This window comes from Puma concolor, chromosome B4 (genome assembly GCF_028749965.1).
Source record: "Puma concolor isolate L17-30 chromosome B4, mPumCon1.1.hap2, whole genome shotgun sequence".
Lineage (NCBI taxonomy): Eukaryota > Metazoa > Chordata > Mammalia > Carnivora > Felidae > Puma > Puma concolor.
The window spans coordinates 94,748,356-94,764,397 of record NC_141673.1 but is presented as its reverse complement, the minus strand read 5'-3'; the positions used below and the strand labels follow the sequence as shown (position 1 = coordinate 94,764,397).

At 36.4% G+C, this 16,042-nt stretch overlaps 1 protein-coding gene across 10 annotated transcripts in view; it reads right to left on the bottom strand.

Moving 5' to 3' along the window:
• GUCY2C (guanylate cyclase 2C) overlaps positions 1 to 16,042 on the bottom strand; it is a 140,844-nt gene that overhangs the window by 111,768 nt on the left and 13,034 nt on the right. For 7 of the 10 annotated variants that reach the window (XM_086714024.1, XM_086714026.1, XM_086714022.1 and 4 more), the window contains exon 2: positions 14,103 to 14,258. The exons of 1 other annotated variant lie outside the window; for it this stretch is intronic. The gene's annotated coding sequence lies outside the window, so the exon portion shown is untranslated. The remainder of the gene's footprint in view (positions 1 to 14,102; positions 14,259 to 16,042) is intronic. 2 more of the 10 variants (XM_086714025.1, XM_086714023.1) reach the window with 1 other exon arrangement.

Here is a 16,042-nt window from a genome sequence, read left to right as displayed (position 1 = left end):
TTGAGACAATTACATATTCCATGTACAAGGTTATGGATTTTAATCTTGAAATCCAACTGCCTAGTTCAATTCTTGGCTGTACTACATAAGACTTTAGTGGGGATTAAATAAATTAAGATTTGTAAAGTACTAAGAACAGTGTCTTGCACATAATAAATATCATATTAAGTAGTTTTGCTTTTTTTTTTTTTTTTTTTTTGAAATACAATTAGGAGCGCCTGAGTGGCTCAGTTGGTTGAGCATCTGACTTTGGCTCAGGTCATGATCTCAAGGCTTGTGAATTTGAGCCTCGCATGGGGCTCGATGCTGTCAGCACAGAGCCTACTTCAGATTTTCTGCGTCTCTCTCTGCTTCGTCCCCACTTGTGCTCTCTCTCTCAAAAATAAACCTTTAAAAAAAAAATACAATTAAAAAATAAAACTTCCTGTTTGATACTAATGGAAAACTTGTCAGCAGAAATTTTTAATGGAAATGGGGTCAGAGCAATTTTTGGGTTCATTTAGATCATATTTCACACTATCTTTATTTCACTCTATTAATTAAGAACAGTTAAATAGGGGATCTGAGTGAAAGGCAGCTACCAACTGGATGAGCAAGATGCGTAGATGTTTCTACCTGAATCAAAGGGTTAATTCTATCAAGCAATCTGTGTGGTCCCCCAAATAACTATGTTATTTCTTTACAGAAAATTATATGGATTAGGTTTTTAAAGACTGAATCACAGAAATTATTAAAACTCCTCAAATTAATTAGAATCTCCACACTTTACCATTCACTGGGCCAAAAATAAATTCTTTCCTCTTAAAACTGCAGTTAGCATCTATCTAGTAGAGACAAACTGTTGGAAGAAAATATACTTAATGTCATAATCAATAGCAACGCATTTTAAAATATTTTAACTATAATTTTTAAAGGTGGTTTATGACTCATTATTTATGCTTATTGTAGAAAATTGGAAAATATAGGAAAAGTATAAAGAAGAAGCAAAGATTTCGACCTAATGCTACTCCTCAGAAAAAATAAACTTTAACATTCAGTGGATTTTTATGTAACTTTTTTTCTATGCTTATTTTTATGATTTCACTTGAAATCATACTATGTGCCCAATTTTCCATATGGCCTTTTTAATCTGAAACTACAATTATCTGGTTATTAATAATAATGATAAAAATTTCATAACTATTAAACTATTGCAGTTTATGAAGCACTATAATTTATTTATCATTTTCCTTAATGTAGTATTTAAATGGTCTTTTTTTTTTCTTTTTAAAATACTGCTGCAGAAAAATTATAACATGTGGAGAAAAGCTTCTACCTGTATTTTGGATCCTTTCCCTACAGCCGATCCCCAAAACTAGAATATTTAAGGTTTGTGATGTTCATTACAAATTTTAGTCGTGACTCAGTTAAATAGATTTCCTATCATATGATTAATATTTCATGTGATCTAACTAATAATTAGAACCTTAAAATACAGTTAATAGTTTTTATTATGTGATTTCTGCTTTGACATGTGAATTCTGTCTTCTTTATACTTAAGGAATCAGCTTCTCAGGTTGGAAGGAGATATGTTCACAAGTCTAATCAGACTTAATATCTGTTATTAAATTATTTAGAGGAATCAGATTTAATATTTCCACAAATTTCTATTAATTATCCAAAGAAACCTAAAAGAGGAAGACTAAATCATGGCAGGATATGAAGAGAGAAAGTGGAATGGATGATTTGGGCTCCCAATGTCTTCATTTAAATATATTTGGATAGATTATGATACTGATGAGGAAGTCAATAATAATAAAGATAATGGGGAGGATAAACAGCATCATCTTTACCCTGACATTCATAATCAACAAAGCATTTCCTAAAAGAGCACTGTGCTCTCTTAACTGCAGTAACCAGCTTGGGCTCTGATTATATGAATAATTATATGCATGATTGCATGTACTTTGGACCTTAAATGGTATTTATGGAAGATTTCATATTCAAAAAAATGGGAAATGAGAAGAAGAGTAATAAATTTTGATCATAAAAATGCAACAATCTGGCTTCTGTTAAATCAGTGTGAAATAAGAGGATTCGCTGATGAGATGGTGACAGCTGTCACCATCCATTGCTAAGTGACCAATAAAAGCTTTAGAAATGTGCTTCATTCTCATCACAGATCCTTCCTCTGAAAGAAGAGTAAGAACTTGATGTGAAATCTACTGGTGAGACAACTACTTAACGATTTTCATTAGTTTCTATTTAAATTAGCAGAAGTGTGGACATCTCTAACGTGGTCAAACCTACAATCTGTTTGGAGCAGAAATCAAAACTTCTGACTAGAAGTTTAAAAAAAGGTAAAGGGAAAAACAAAGTCCTTAAGAATTCAACAAATTGAGGAGGGAATTAAAATATTTATGAAACATGATTCATTTTAAAAATGAGAAGTACAGATGTTGTGTAAGGGTACAAACTTGGAATGAGTATTTACAAGCCCTAGAGGTCTAAGGCACAGTATAGTGAATGTGGACAACAATATTGTATTATAATCATCAAACTTGCTAAGAGACTGGTACTTAAGTACTCCAACCACTAAAAAAAGGATAATATGCAACATGATTGAGGTGCTAACTGCATTAACATGTTGTGTGCCTTAAATTTACACAATATGTCAAATATATTTGTATAAAGTGGCATTTTTGAAAAAAGAAAAGAAAATGAAGAGTAATAATTCCATTAGTAGAGGAAGAAAGCAAGCGGTAGAGGGAGAAAGAATACAGAAGTGGTATAAGGAAGAAGATTCTTTGCCAGCCCCCTATCCAAGAGGATAAGATTCAAACTCCATCCTTTGGAAATGAATTTTGCCGCTGACTTGAAAATGTTCCTTAACGAATTCCTAAAATTGCAAGTGAAAACAACACTTCTATGTGAAACATACTGTGGTAAAGTCTTTTTGACAATAGCTAACATTTGAATCACAAGTAATGTCAAGCTGCTCTATAAACTTTACATGTTGTCAAAGGTAAACACAAGAAGATTGCAACAGATATATGTTTTCGAACTAAAATTACGGTTCTAAATAGCGTTTTTTTTTTTTCCTGATCTCGATGTAAATGCGAAGGAAATTTCCATATTTCAAACTCCATTTAATCATGCAATTGAGGAGTGTCCACCTTTACTTCAACTGGAAGTGATTAATGGGCAATGCAGTGATATGCTGAAAGGCAAAAGATGCCATCCAAATGATGAGTGTGCTCAACTAAAATCATATGCTTGTGAGTTAATACCAGTATTTGGTGTATCTATGTGAAAAGTAAATTCTCAAAATTGAAATATATAAAATTTTAAAACACACTAGCCTTAACAGATGAACATTCACAATTAACTTTGATGAGAATATTGACTTTGAACCCCAAATAAGCAAAAGGTTATCTCCCTTGCTCCAGAATTCCATTCTTCTCCTAAGTAGCATACACTATCAAAATATTTTAATCCATTGTTATCATATTATCTTTTGAGTTTCATTAATAAAAAATTGTGGAAATTTATTTTTTCTTTTTATATGAATATTTACATAATATCCTTGATTTTTATTCTTATTCACCCTTCATATCCTGAAATAGATACTATCTGGACCTTCCCAAAAGTTTGTCAATCCCTAATATAAATTATAGTCATACTGTCATTATAGTGTAATTCTCTTATCAAGTATACACATTGGGGTCTCTGGCTGGTTCAGCCAGTAGAGCATATGACTCTTAATCTCAGGGTTTTGAGTTCAAGCCCCATGTTGGGTGTGGAGCCTAGTTAAAAAAAAAAAAAAAAAGTATGTGCATTGATTCTAGTATTAAACATGAACATATTGCTAATCTAGTCATTGTCAAGAGATTGATAATTTCTAGTGATTATTCTTCTATGTTCCTTGTATTTCTATGAATATTTTATGCAGAGAGCAGGAGTTATATCTATAGCTATTTAAACCTTATTTAGTAAATATTTACTATTTTATTATTTTATTTTTATTTTTTAAGAGTATACAACTCTTTTAATGTTTATTTATTTTTGAGAGAAAGAGATAGAGTGCAAGCAGGGGAGAGGCAGAGAGAGAGTGGGAGACCAGAATCTGAAACAGGCTCCAGGTTCTAAACTGTCAGCACAAAGCCCAACGTGGGGCTTGAACTCCGGAACCACGAGACCTCAGTCTGAGCTTAGGTTGGATGCTTAACCGACTGAGCCACCCAGGTGCCACAATATTTATTATTTTAAATAATGATATAATTAAATAATTTTTCCTGCCAAACAATAAGTATGTACAAATTTTTACATTAAAAATGAAGGCATAGGGGTGCCTGGGTTGCTCAGTTAAGTGTCCGACTTCAGCTCGGCTCATGATCTCACGGTTCGTGAGTTCGAGCTCCTCGTCAGACTCTGTGCCAACAGCTCAGAGCCTGGAGCCTGCTTTGGATTCTGTGTCTCCCTCTCTCTCTGCCCCTCCCCTGCTCGCACTCTATCTGTCTCTCAAACAATAAATAAACATTAAAAAAAATTTTTTAAATAAAAAAAAGAAATGAAGGCATAATATTGATACAGGATAGAATGGAGTTGCAGTAGCCTAAACAACTAGAACAGTAGAGAATAGAATAAAATACACTTGAAAAAATTTTGCAAGTTTCAAATAAAAATAAATGGAAGTTATATTTTGCTGTGACAAAGCAAAACCAAAAATCTATCTTTTGTGTTAAGAAAAATAAAGTTTATAATACTAAGACACATTTTCAGCAAATACATAGTGAAGCTGACAAGTTACTTCCTCTCAAAAGTTAAAAAGAATTGATAAAAATTTGTCTGCTAGAACTATAATTAAATATGTGAAAAGGTTTTAAAAAATAATTTTAAAAGAATCCAAGCTTTTAACTTTAGCCAACTATAAAATAGCTCTTTTTTTTTAAGTTTATTTATTTATTTATTTCTGAGAGAGACAGACAGAGTGTGAGCGAGGGAGGGGCAAAGAGAGAGGGAGACACAGAATCCGAAGCAGGTTCCAGGCTCCAAGCTGTCAGCGCAGAGCGCACTGCGACTCAAACCTATGAATCAGGAAATCATGACCTGAGCCAAAGTCAGACATTTAATGGACTGAGCCACCCAGGCGTCCCTAAAATAGCTTGGTTCTTACGCACACAGAAAATAATTTTTAGATGAAGAAATTGGAAAATATGTTATTTCAATTATGAAAACTTTGTTAGAAAATTATGAGAGAAAGACTTTAAAAAATATATTTGACAAAAAGCTGAAGATTTCAATTAAACCAATTGCCCATGGAATGCAAGACCTCTATAACACCAAAGATCGACTGATTCAAACTTTGAAAAGCTGCAGGAACTTGTCTTTAGCTTCTTACCTGTAGGTGAGTCATGTGATGTAAAAAGCACTGCCAAATTAACATTCGATGTGTATTTCTCAAAGGACATCCATATTTATGAAGAAAGGTGGTCAATTTATGGCTTAAATGGAACTCATAGCAGAGATTTTTTTTTTAAGCTTATTGATTTATTTTGAGAGAGAGAGAGAGGGAGAGCAACTGGGGGGGGGGAGGCAGAGAGACAGGGAGAGAGAGAAAAGCCCAAGTAGGTTCCATGCTGTCAAAGTGGAGCCCAACGCGGGACTTGATCTCAGGAACCGTAAGATCATGACCTGAGCCGAAACCAAGATTTGGATGCTTAACTGACTGAGCCACCCGGCAGCCCCAAGATATTTTTAATTTAATATGTCTGCCAAAGAATTTTTGATATGAAATATTAGTTTCTATCACAACAGAGGATGCTCCAACTCTGTTAAGCCAAAAGTCTTGATTTATTGAAATTTTAAGACAAGAAACATGTTTCCCTTCCTGCTTTGTTTCTACCTGTGATGCATACTGAAAACATATATGCCCCAGTTTTCTGAAGCAAACTATGAAAATTGCCATAGATGCATTTAACGTCATTCAGGGAATATGTGCAAATGTTATGAGCCACCAAATTGTTTTGGAATTACTGAAAGGAATAGAAGACAATGAATGTAATCATCTTGTGTTCTTCACCAGTGTTTGTTGGTTAAATTGTGGAAGAGTTGTACAAGGATTAACTGCACTGTTAATTCCAATTCAATGTTTTTCTTGAAAGAAAAGGAACACTTGGCAAATATTCAAAATCCAAACACAAAACTTGGAAGTCTGATCTATGTTTTTTTTTACTGCTACATCACATTGCCTATGAATGAGTTAGATTTGAAGTTATAAGAAAGAAAAAGCTTGTCTGTGAACTAGCTAGACAAGTACAAGAACGTATGTTGAAATTGAGTCTTTGCATAATGTAAATCAATAATAATGATTTTATATACTATTTAACATAAATCAATATTAAAAAGCTTTAAACTATGATTCAGAACACTATGAAAATTGACTATAAAAATTACAAGAAATATTTGAAGGATACCTTGTGGATATTTGTAAATTAAGAGTTGATTTTCAATTTATTCAGTATTTCTTTCAATTCAATGTTAGTAATAGTGGGTTAACAGAAGAGATAGTGAATTTACTTCTTTTGGATGCAAGTAGTTTTTAAACCGATATGTTTTTCTTTAAAGTTATATCAATTTTGGGGGCACCCAGGTGGCTCAGTCAGTTAAGATTCTGACTTCAGCTTAGGTCATGATCTCATGGTTCATGAGTTTGAGCCCCGCATAGGGCTCTGTGAGGACAGCTCAGAGCCTGGAGCCTGCTTTGGATTCTGTGTCTCCCTCTCTCTGCCCTTCCCCTGCTCATGCTCTGTCTGTCTCTGTCTCTCTCTCTCAAAAATAAATAAACATTAAAAAAATTAAAATAAATAAATAAGCATTAAAAAATTATCAAATTGTTTAAAAGATGAATAAGTTTTTTCAATATAAAAGCACATGATAAACGAACAATTCTTGGCACTGGATTCAGTTATTGGAGAATTGTTAAGTTTGGAACTTGGATATGTGAAACTATGTTTTTCTTTGGTTGTTAAATTCAACCTTCTTATTTTTATTTATTTCTAATTTTATTTATTTATTTATTTATTTATTTATTTATTTATTTATTTATATTTGAGCCAAAATCAAGAGTTGGTTGCCCAACCAACTGAGCCACCCAGGCACCCCAAAACACAGACTCTTAACTATACAGAACAAATTGATGGTTACCAGAGCAGGGGGTGGATGGGGCGGTGGGTGAAATAGGTGATGGGGTTAATAGTACACTTGTTATGATGAGCACAGGGTGATGTATGGAATTGTTGAATCATTATATTGTACACCTGAAACTAACAGAACACTATGTTAACTATACTGGAATTAAAGAAAAAAGAATAAGAGGGATAAGGAGTGCATTTGTACCATTTTCAACAATGAGGAGAGGATTTGTAATAATATTATTGCAAAGTAACTGAATGTGTTTTCCCATAGAACCACATATACTGCTTATTAGCTTATTTTCTTATAGAAATAAAACAGTGGACAATAATGAAACTTCAGCACTTGGTTAAAATGTTTCTCTAGAAGAAACAGCCTCAAAAAAAAGTGTAAACCCTAATTCCTCACTGTGGACTCTTTGTGATCACCTCATTTATTTTCTTAATGAATAATTTGTTTCTTTCAGATGTGTTACAGTCTCTACCCTAAAGTCCAGAAGAACACAGACCTTCCCAGGTCAAGAATGAAAGAAACAGGTGACCATCACCATGCCCACTGGCCCAGAATTTTTTAACTCTGTAGAATTTAGTCACCAGGTGGTGCATTGTTAGACACTCCTTGACCCCTCTCCCTCTGGATTTGGACAGGGACGACTTGGTGAGTATATTTTTGTATTTTCTTTTCTTCCACAAATTTGGGGGCATGCAGGGGAATTCATCCCTCCTTGGTTTTTATTGTGTATCTTTTTTCTATTTGTCCTTCTATTCCTATTCAGTCTATTCTCCAGGCTTCTCTTCATCTGCCCTCCTTTTAGATGTCAAGATTCCAAATTTCCTTGCACAGCTAGCTTGTCTTTTCATTGTGTTCCCACTCAACAATTTCCCTGGGCAATTTCATACCTTTTCATGGCTCCACCCACCACCCCGCACCATGGATTCTGTCTCTATTGAGGATTCAGACCCATCGTAGCAACAAAACTAAATTTCTTACCTAACCATCGTCTGTCTCCTCTTAAATTTCCAGTCACCCAATCCTCAATGTTTAAAACTGAACTCATAATTTTCACCACAGATTTAATCTTCCTCCTTGTTTCCTGCAGGGCAGAAATTTGAGACTTATCCCATCCTCATTCCTCCCTCTTTTCTCCACCTGGGATGTCCAGCGTCCATGTTGAACTTTCTAAGAATACATCGCCTCCTCTAATGATTTCCAATTTTAATCATTGGATTAAATTTAGGGGTAGCTAAATTAAATTAAATAAATGTGTTGAGCACATTATCTGGTCTACTTTGACCCTCACAACAACCCTACAAAATAGACGTATTATTCACAAGATGTTAATAAACTTGACAAAGGACATAAAGCTAGTAGGTTGAGGAACCTCCATTTGAATCCACATGAGTTTTATTTCTCAATTCCATTAGCTCTTTTTTGTAAAGGAAGAAAAAGTGGCTTTCAAAGTAACCAGTTGCTAGATTCAGTTAACTGATTGTCTTCAAAACAGTTTATGTGTTGTGTGGAGCCAGCCATAAACTAATGGAGAGCGGAGCTGCTCCGGAGAACTATTAATGCTATCGTGGGAACCACGTATGTGATTTCAAACTTTCTCCTAGCCATGTTAAGAAGTGGAAAAGAAACAGGTGACAGTAATTTTAAGAACGTATCTTATTTAACCCAGCGTGTCACTGTTTTATCATTTCAACACTTAGCCAGTACAAAAATTACCAAGATGTTTCACATTCACATCAAACACAAACACCTAGTGCTTGAAATCTCTTGTGTATTTTACATTTACAGCCCACCTCAGCCAGGATGCTAACTTTTCCATTTACTTGCTCTGTATGTAGATTCCATAAAATATGTAGCTCAAAACTAGTTTAATGGGGCACCTGGGTGGCTCAGTCGGTTAAGCGTTTTGACTCTTTGTTTCAGCTCAGGTCATGATTTCTCAGTGGGTGGGATCGAGCCCTGGGTCAGGCTCTGCACTGACAGCATAGAGTCTGCTTGGGAGCTCTCTCTTTCCCTCTCTCTCCCCTCCCTGCTCATGCTCACTCTCACCCTCTCGTTCTTTCAAAATAAACAAATAAACTAAAAAAAAAAAAAAAAAAAAAAAAAAAAAAAGAGTCTGTGTTTTGGTTTGTCTCTGTTTTTCTTTGTTCATTTGTTGCCCAAATTCCACATTTGAGTGAAATCATATGGTATGTGTCTTTCTCTGGCTGATTCACTCCTACTCTGCCATCTTCCCCAGAAGTCTATTCCTCTGATTCTTTAACACATCTCTGTCTTTTGCTTTTTGATGTGTTCCATCAATATTTTTTCTCCAAATGCCATCTTAGTTCAAACCTTTATCACCTCATGTGGTTACAAACAGCAGCTTTTGAATTGGTTTGCTAACGTCCTCTAACGTCAGCTTCATTTGTACACAGCTACCTGTATCACTTTTCAAAAATGTATTTAGATTAAATAATCAAAGCAAAATGTATCATTTATAATATGGCTGCTAATTTGCTGAATTCCAGTTATCATAATGTCATTTCTTAAAATAAAGAAATATAGTATGGACATTTGGAAAACCTGAATTGAAGTCCCTGTGATTTATATATGACCTTGAAGAAATTGCTTAACTTCTGGGCTTTAGTTCCCTCATTTGTAACATAAATTGGTATATATGATCTCTGAAACTTCTCAATTCTGATTTTGAACAAAGCTTTACCAGTCTGCAGGCATTCAGGTCTTTGCATTGTACTCCACATTGTATTTCCTGAGACGTTTTCTCACTCATCAATGATTAAGGAACATTAATCAGTGACAGGCATTATGTTAGACTCTAGGTATAGCTAAATTCTCTGCCCAGAGAAACAGGACAGAGCCATCTACCTAAATATTGGTACTACATCAGTACATAATCAAGGCCATACTAGGGGATTTATATACAGCACAATGGAAGGGGGAAGGATAAGAAACAAAATCTAACTCTGCCTAGGGAAGCTAAATAAAGAGGATAGGAAACCTTAAGAGAAAATTATAGATATAAGAAGAAAAAAAGAAATGAAAAGCAAAGAGGTCATTGATGACCATAGAATGGAAAAATTCAATGAAGTATTAAATAGAAATCTTACTAAAGTAGGTTGAAAATTAAATATAGGGGCGCCTGGGTGGCGCAGTCGGTTAAGCGTCCGACTTCAGCCAGGTCACGATCTCGCGGTCCGTGAGTTCGAGCCCCGCGTCGGGCTCTGGGCTGATGGCTCAGAGCTTGGAGCCTGTTTCCGATTCTGTGTCTCCCTCTCTCTCTGCCCCTCCCCCGTTCATGCTCTGTCTCTCTCTGTCCCAAAAATAAATAAATGTTGAAAAAAAAAATTTAAATATAAACTATTAGGGGCACCTTGGTGGCTCAGTCTGTTGAATGTCCAACTTCAGCTCAGGTCATGATCTAATGGTTTGTGAATTCCAGCCATGTATCGGGTTTACTGTTGTCAGCACAGAGCCCGTCCTCTGTCCCCCTTTTTCTCCCTCTGCCCCTCCCCCCATTCACACACTCTCTCTTGAAAATGAATAAACATTTATAAAAAACCTATAAACTACTAGTTAATGCACTGAGTTAAGTTGATATGCTTATCTCTCTTCCTTCTTCATACTCTTGAAAAAAAAAAAAAAGGGTACAAACTTCCACAGAAAAACAATAAGGAGAACACAGCTGACCAGACAAATCAACAACATTGGGAAGGTCAAAAGATACAAACTTCCACCTATAAAACAAATAATGGTGGGGATATAATGTACAGCATGGTGGCCATAGCTAGTAATACTGTAGTGAATGTTTGAAAGTTGTTAAGAGAGTAGACCTTAAAAGTTCTCATCACAAGAAAAAAAAATTATAACTGTGTTAACTAGACTTATTCTGGTAATCATTTCATAATATATACAAATATTGAATCATTATGTTGTACACCTGAACGTAATATAATATTATGTGACAATTATACTCCAATAAAAAAAGCGAGCAAGGGAACTTACATATGAGACTTGTCCTGGTGGCTGCAAGACAAGTAGCTCTTTACGTGTGCCTACCAGAATCTTGAAAGTTTATACAGAGGCCTTAATGTGTTCAGTCATATAACCAGTCCACATGGTCTCAACAATACATTACTCTCTCAAGGCTGTGTCCTTGAAATGGCTGCTAGGATAGGGATAGTAGGTAGAATGTACATTCCAAGGACAGGGGAAGGAGTAGGGAGACTTCAGTTGCCTGAAGTCAGTGGGCAGTCATGTCTTCTTGGTGACTTCCTCTAACAAGTGTTTTCGAAAAAAATTACACCTTTAGATCCTATGATATGTTTAAATACATTGGGACACACTTTGATTTCTTTTTTGTTTTTAATGTTTATTTACTTTTGAGAGAGAGAGAGACAGACAGAGTGTGAGTGGAGGAGGGGCAGAGAGAGAGGGAGACACAGAATCCGAAGCAGGCTCCAGGTTCTGAGCTATCAGCGCAGAGCCCAATGCGGGGCTTGAACACAAGAACTGTGAGATCATGACCTGAGTGGAAGTCAGATGCTTAACCAACTGAGCCACCCAGGTGCCCCGAGACAGAGTTTGATTTCTGTGGGGAAATGTGGGGATCAACCATGACAGGTAATTTTTAACTCCAAGGAAAGAAAAAATTTGTCCAAGAAATATAATCATAGAGTATATGGCTCAGTTAGGAATAATGTTAATGTATGTATAATAATGTAACTACTTGAATACTAACAACCAAAGAATTTTAAATAATTATACTTGATGGATGGGGGTCAGAAAAGTTTATGAGTAGGTAGGAGCGAGGGATATGTAAATTCTCCTCCTCCATGGTAGGAAGTGAATAGGTAACATCCTAAACTTAAAAGTTTAGATACAGCAGTATTAGCATGTTATTTAGAAATACAGAGATGTCACCAGAAGAAAAAGCTGATTTCTGGAAAGCAGAAATTGGGGGAAGAGAGGAACAGCAGGGGATTTCTGCTTTTCAATATACATTTTATGGAACAATTAGATTTTAAAACTAAATAAATGTTTTATTTTGATTAGAAAGTTAAAATTAACTTACAAAAAGAAACACTGACTAACAGTAAATGGAGAATTTCTGCTGAAATAAGTTTGCATATTCCCAGCAATCTTCCAGATTCCAAGAAAGTATAGAAAATAAAAATTAGGGGCGCCTGGGTGGCTCAGTAAGTTAAGCATCCAACTTCAGCTCAGGCCATGACCTCACAGTTCAAGGGTTCGAGCCCCGCATCAGGTGCTGTGCTGACAGTTCAGAGCCTGGAGCCTGCTTCGGATTCTGTGTCTCCCTTTCTCTCTGCCCCCGCCCCGCTCACACTCAGTCTCTCTCTCAAAAATAAATAAATATTTTTAAAAATTTTTAAAAAGAAAAGAAAAATTAAACAACAGTTTTAAAAAGAGCTAAAGAACAAATGACAATCATAAAAAGCTGGTAATTGCAAATACGGTTCCAGGAACTAGAGAGATAAATTTGAGAGTCAGCTTTATATAAGTGGTAATTTAATCCACTAAGTTGAACAAACTCATTTTAGGCTGAATAATGAATGAGAGGAAAATGAGCCTTTCTGCTAGAAACAGACTCAAGATCCAGAAACTCAAATACTAGGCTAGGGGTGGCATGAAAGGGGAGGTGTGAAGTCCCTAGTGCCTCGCATCTGGTGAGAAACTAGAACCATGAAAAGGGTCACCAAGAGGGGACCTTCTCACTTTCGAAAGAATGCCTGAAAAGAATCATGGCACCTGCTGGGGAAAGTGGCCTGTGTCAAGTCTTGCTCAGAGAGGGAAGAGAGAAAGTGTCAGCCTCCATACTGGACCAGGGCACATTGGCCATTTTTGTTTGCTTGTTTGTTTGTTTGTTTTAGTAGGCTTCACTCCAATGGGGAGCCGGACTCAGGGCTTGAACTCATGACCCTGAAATGAAGAACTGAGCTGAGATCAAGAGTCAGACGCTTAACTGACTCAGTTACCCAGGAGGCTCAAAAATTTTTTTCTTTTCTTTTTTCAAGTAAGCTCTACACACTCAGAGTGGGGTTTGAACTCACAACCCCAAGATCAAGAGTCACATGCTTTATCAGCTAAGCCAGCTAGGTGCCCATGTGTGAGATGTGCAATATCTCTACAGAGCATTAAACATAGGCTACCAATTCAGGACCTGGGACTGAACTGAGAAGCCCAGTCAGTGATGTGTATATAACCTTAAAATTATCAGAGATATGGTAAAATTAAACAGTGTATTGAATCACTGACCCAGAATGCCAGGGAGATAAGAAGATGCTGAATCAAGTAGCTTTGGGCCATGAGGGACTGACTGAGACACTTTGTTAGGGGTAAATAACGCAAGCTCCACAGCTCCATTGCCATGATTCAAATCTTGAGTCTACCCTTTACTGACTATGTGACTTTGGGCCAGTTTTGCTACCTGCCCAAGTCTCAGTTTGCTTAGTTTTCTAAATAAAAATAGCATCTACTTCATAGGATTTTTGTAAACCATCCTTAGAAAAGAGTAGGCAGTCAAATGACATATTTGATAAAAGTTTAGTATCCAAAATATATAAAGAACTTATCAGCTCAACACCAGAAAAAAACAAATAATCCAATTAAATGGGCCAAAGATGTGAACAGACATTTCTCTAAAGAAGACATATAGGTGTCCAACAGACACATGAAAAGATGCTCGATGTCACTCATCATCAGGGAAATACAAGTCTAAACCACAATGAGATATCACCAGACACGTGTTAGAATGGCTAAAATCAAGAAGACAAGAAAGAAGTGTTGGCAAGGATGTGGGGAAAAAGGAACACTTGTGCGCTACTGGTAGGACTGCAAACTGATACAGCCACTCTGGAAAACAGTATAGAAGTTCCTCAAAAAACTAAAAGTAGACTTACCACATGATACAGGGTCGCCTGGGTGGCTCAGATGGATGAGTGTCCAACACCTGATTTCGGCTCAAGCCACGATCTCGCGGTTTGTGTGTTCGAGCCCCACATCAGGCTCTGTGTTGACAGTGCAGAGCCTGCTTAGGATCCTCTCTCTCTCCTTCACTTTCAAAAATAAATAAACTTTATTAAAAAAATATTACCATATGATCCAGTTATTCCAGTACTGGATATTTACCCAAAGAATGCAAAAACACTAATTTGAAAAGATATGTGCACCCCATGTTTATTGCAGCATTATAGCCAAATTATGGAGCAGCCAAGTGTCCATCAATAGATGAATGAATAAAGAAGACATGGGGTGTGTGTGTGTGTGTATGTGTGTGTGCGTGAGTGTGTGTGTGTGTGTGTGTGTGTGTGTGTGTGTGTGTGTGTAATGGAATATTACTTAGTCATAAAAAGGAATTAAATCTTGCCATTTGTAATAATATGAATAAATCTAGAGGGTATAATGTTATGTGAAAAAAGTCAGTCAGAGAAAGACAAATACCATGTGATTTCACTCATATGTGGAGTTTAAGAAACAATACAAACAGGGGCACCTGTGTGGCTCAGTCTGTTAAGTTGGCTTAGGACATGATCTCATGGTTCATGGGTTCAAGCCTTGTGTCAGGTTCTGTGCTGACAGCTCAGAGCCTGGAGCCTGCTTTGGATTCTGTGTCTTCCTCTCTCTCTGCTCCTCCCCTGCTCATGCTCTGTCTCTCTCAAAAATAAAATAAACATAAGAAAACCAAAGTGGGAGGCATCACAATCCCAGACTGTAGCCTCTACTACAAAGCTGTAATCATCAAGACAGTATGGTATTGGCACAAAAATGACACATAGACCAATGGAACAGAATAGAGAACCCAGCATTGGACCCATAAATGTATGGCCAACTAATCTTTGACAAAGCAGGAAAGAGTATCCAATGGAAAAAAAGTCTCTTTAGCAAATAGTGGTGGGAGAACTGGACAGCAACATGCAGAAGAATGAAACTAGACCACTTTCTTACACCATTCACAAAAATAAACTCAAAATAGATGAAAGACCTAAATGTGAGACAGGAAACTATCAAAACCCTAGAGCAGGAAGCAGGTAACAACCTCTTTGACCTCAGCCGCAGCAATTTCTTGCTTGACACATCTCCCAAGGCAAGGGAATTAAAAGCAAAAGTGAACTACTGGGACCTCATCAAGATAAAAAGCTTCTGCACTGCAAAGGAAACAATCAACAAAACTAAAAAGCAACATGGAATGGGAAAAGATATTTGCAAGTGACATATTGGATAAAGGGTTAGTATCCAAAATCTATAAAGAATCAACACCTGAAAAACAAATAATCCAGTGAAGAAATGGGCAGAAGACATGAATAGAAACTTTTCCAAAGAAGACATCCAGATGGCCAACAGACACATGAAAAGATGCTCAACATTACTCATCATCAGGGAAATACAAATCAAAACCACACTGAGATACCACCTCACACAGGCCAGAGTGGCTAAAATTAACAACTCAGGAAAACAGATGCTGGTGAGGATGTGGAGAAACGGAACCCTCTAGCACTGTTGGTAGGAATTCGAACTTGTGCAGCAGTTCTGGAAAACAGTGTGAGGTTCCTCAAAAAATTAAAACTAGAACTACCCTACGACCCAGTAATAGCACTACTAGGAATTTATCCAAAGGATACAGGAGTGCTGATTCATAGGAGCATATGTACCCCAATGTTTATAGCAGCGCTTTCAACAATAGCCAAATTATGGAAAAAGGCTAAATGTCCATCAACTGATGAATGGATAAAGATGTGGTTTATATATACAATGGAATACTACTTGGCAATGAGAAAGAATGAAATCATGCCATTTGCAGCAATGTGGATGGACTGGAAGGTATTATGCTAACTAAATAAGT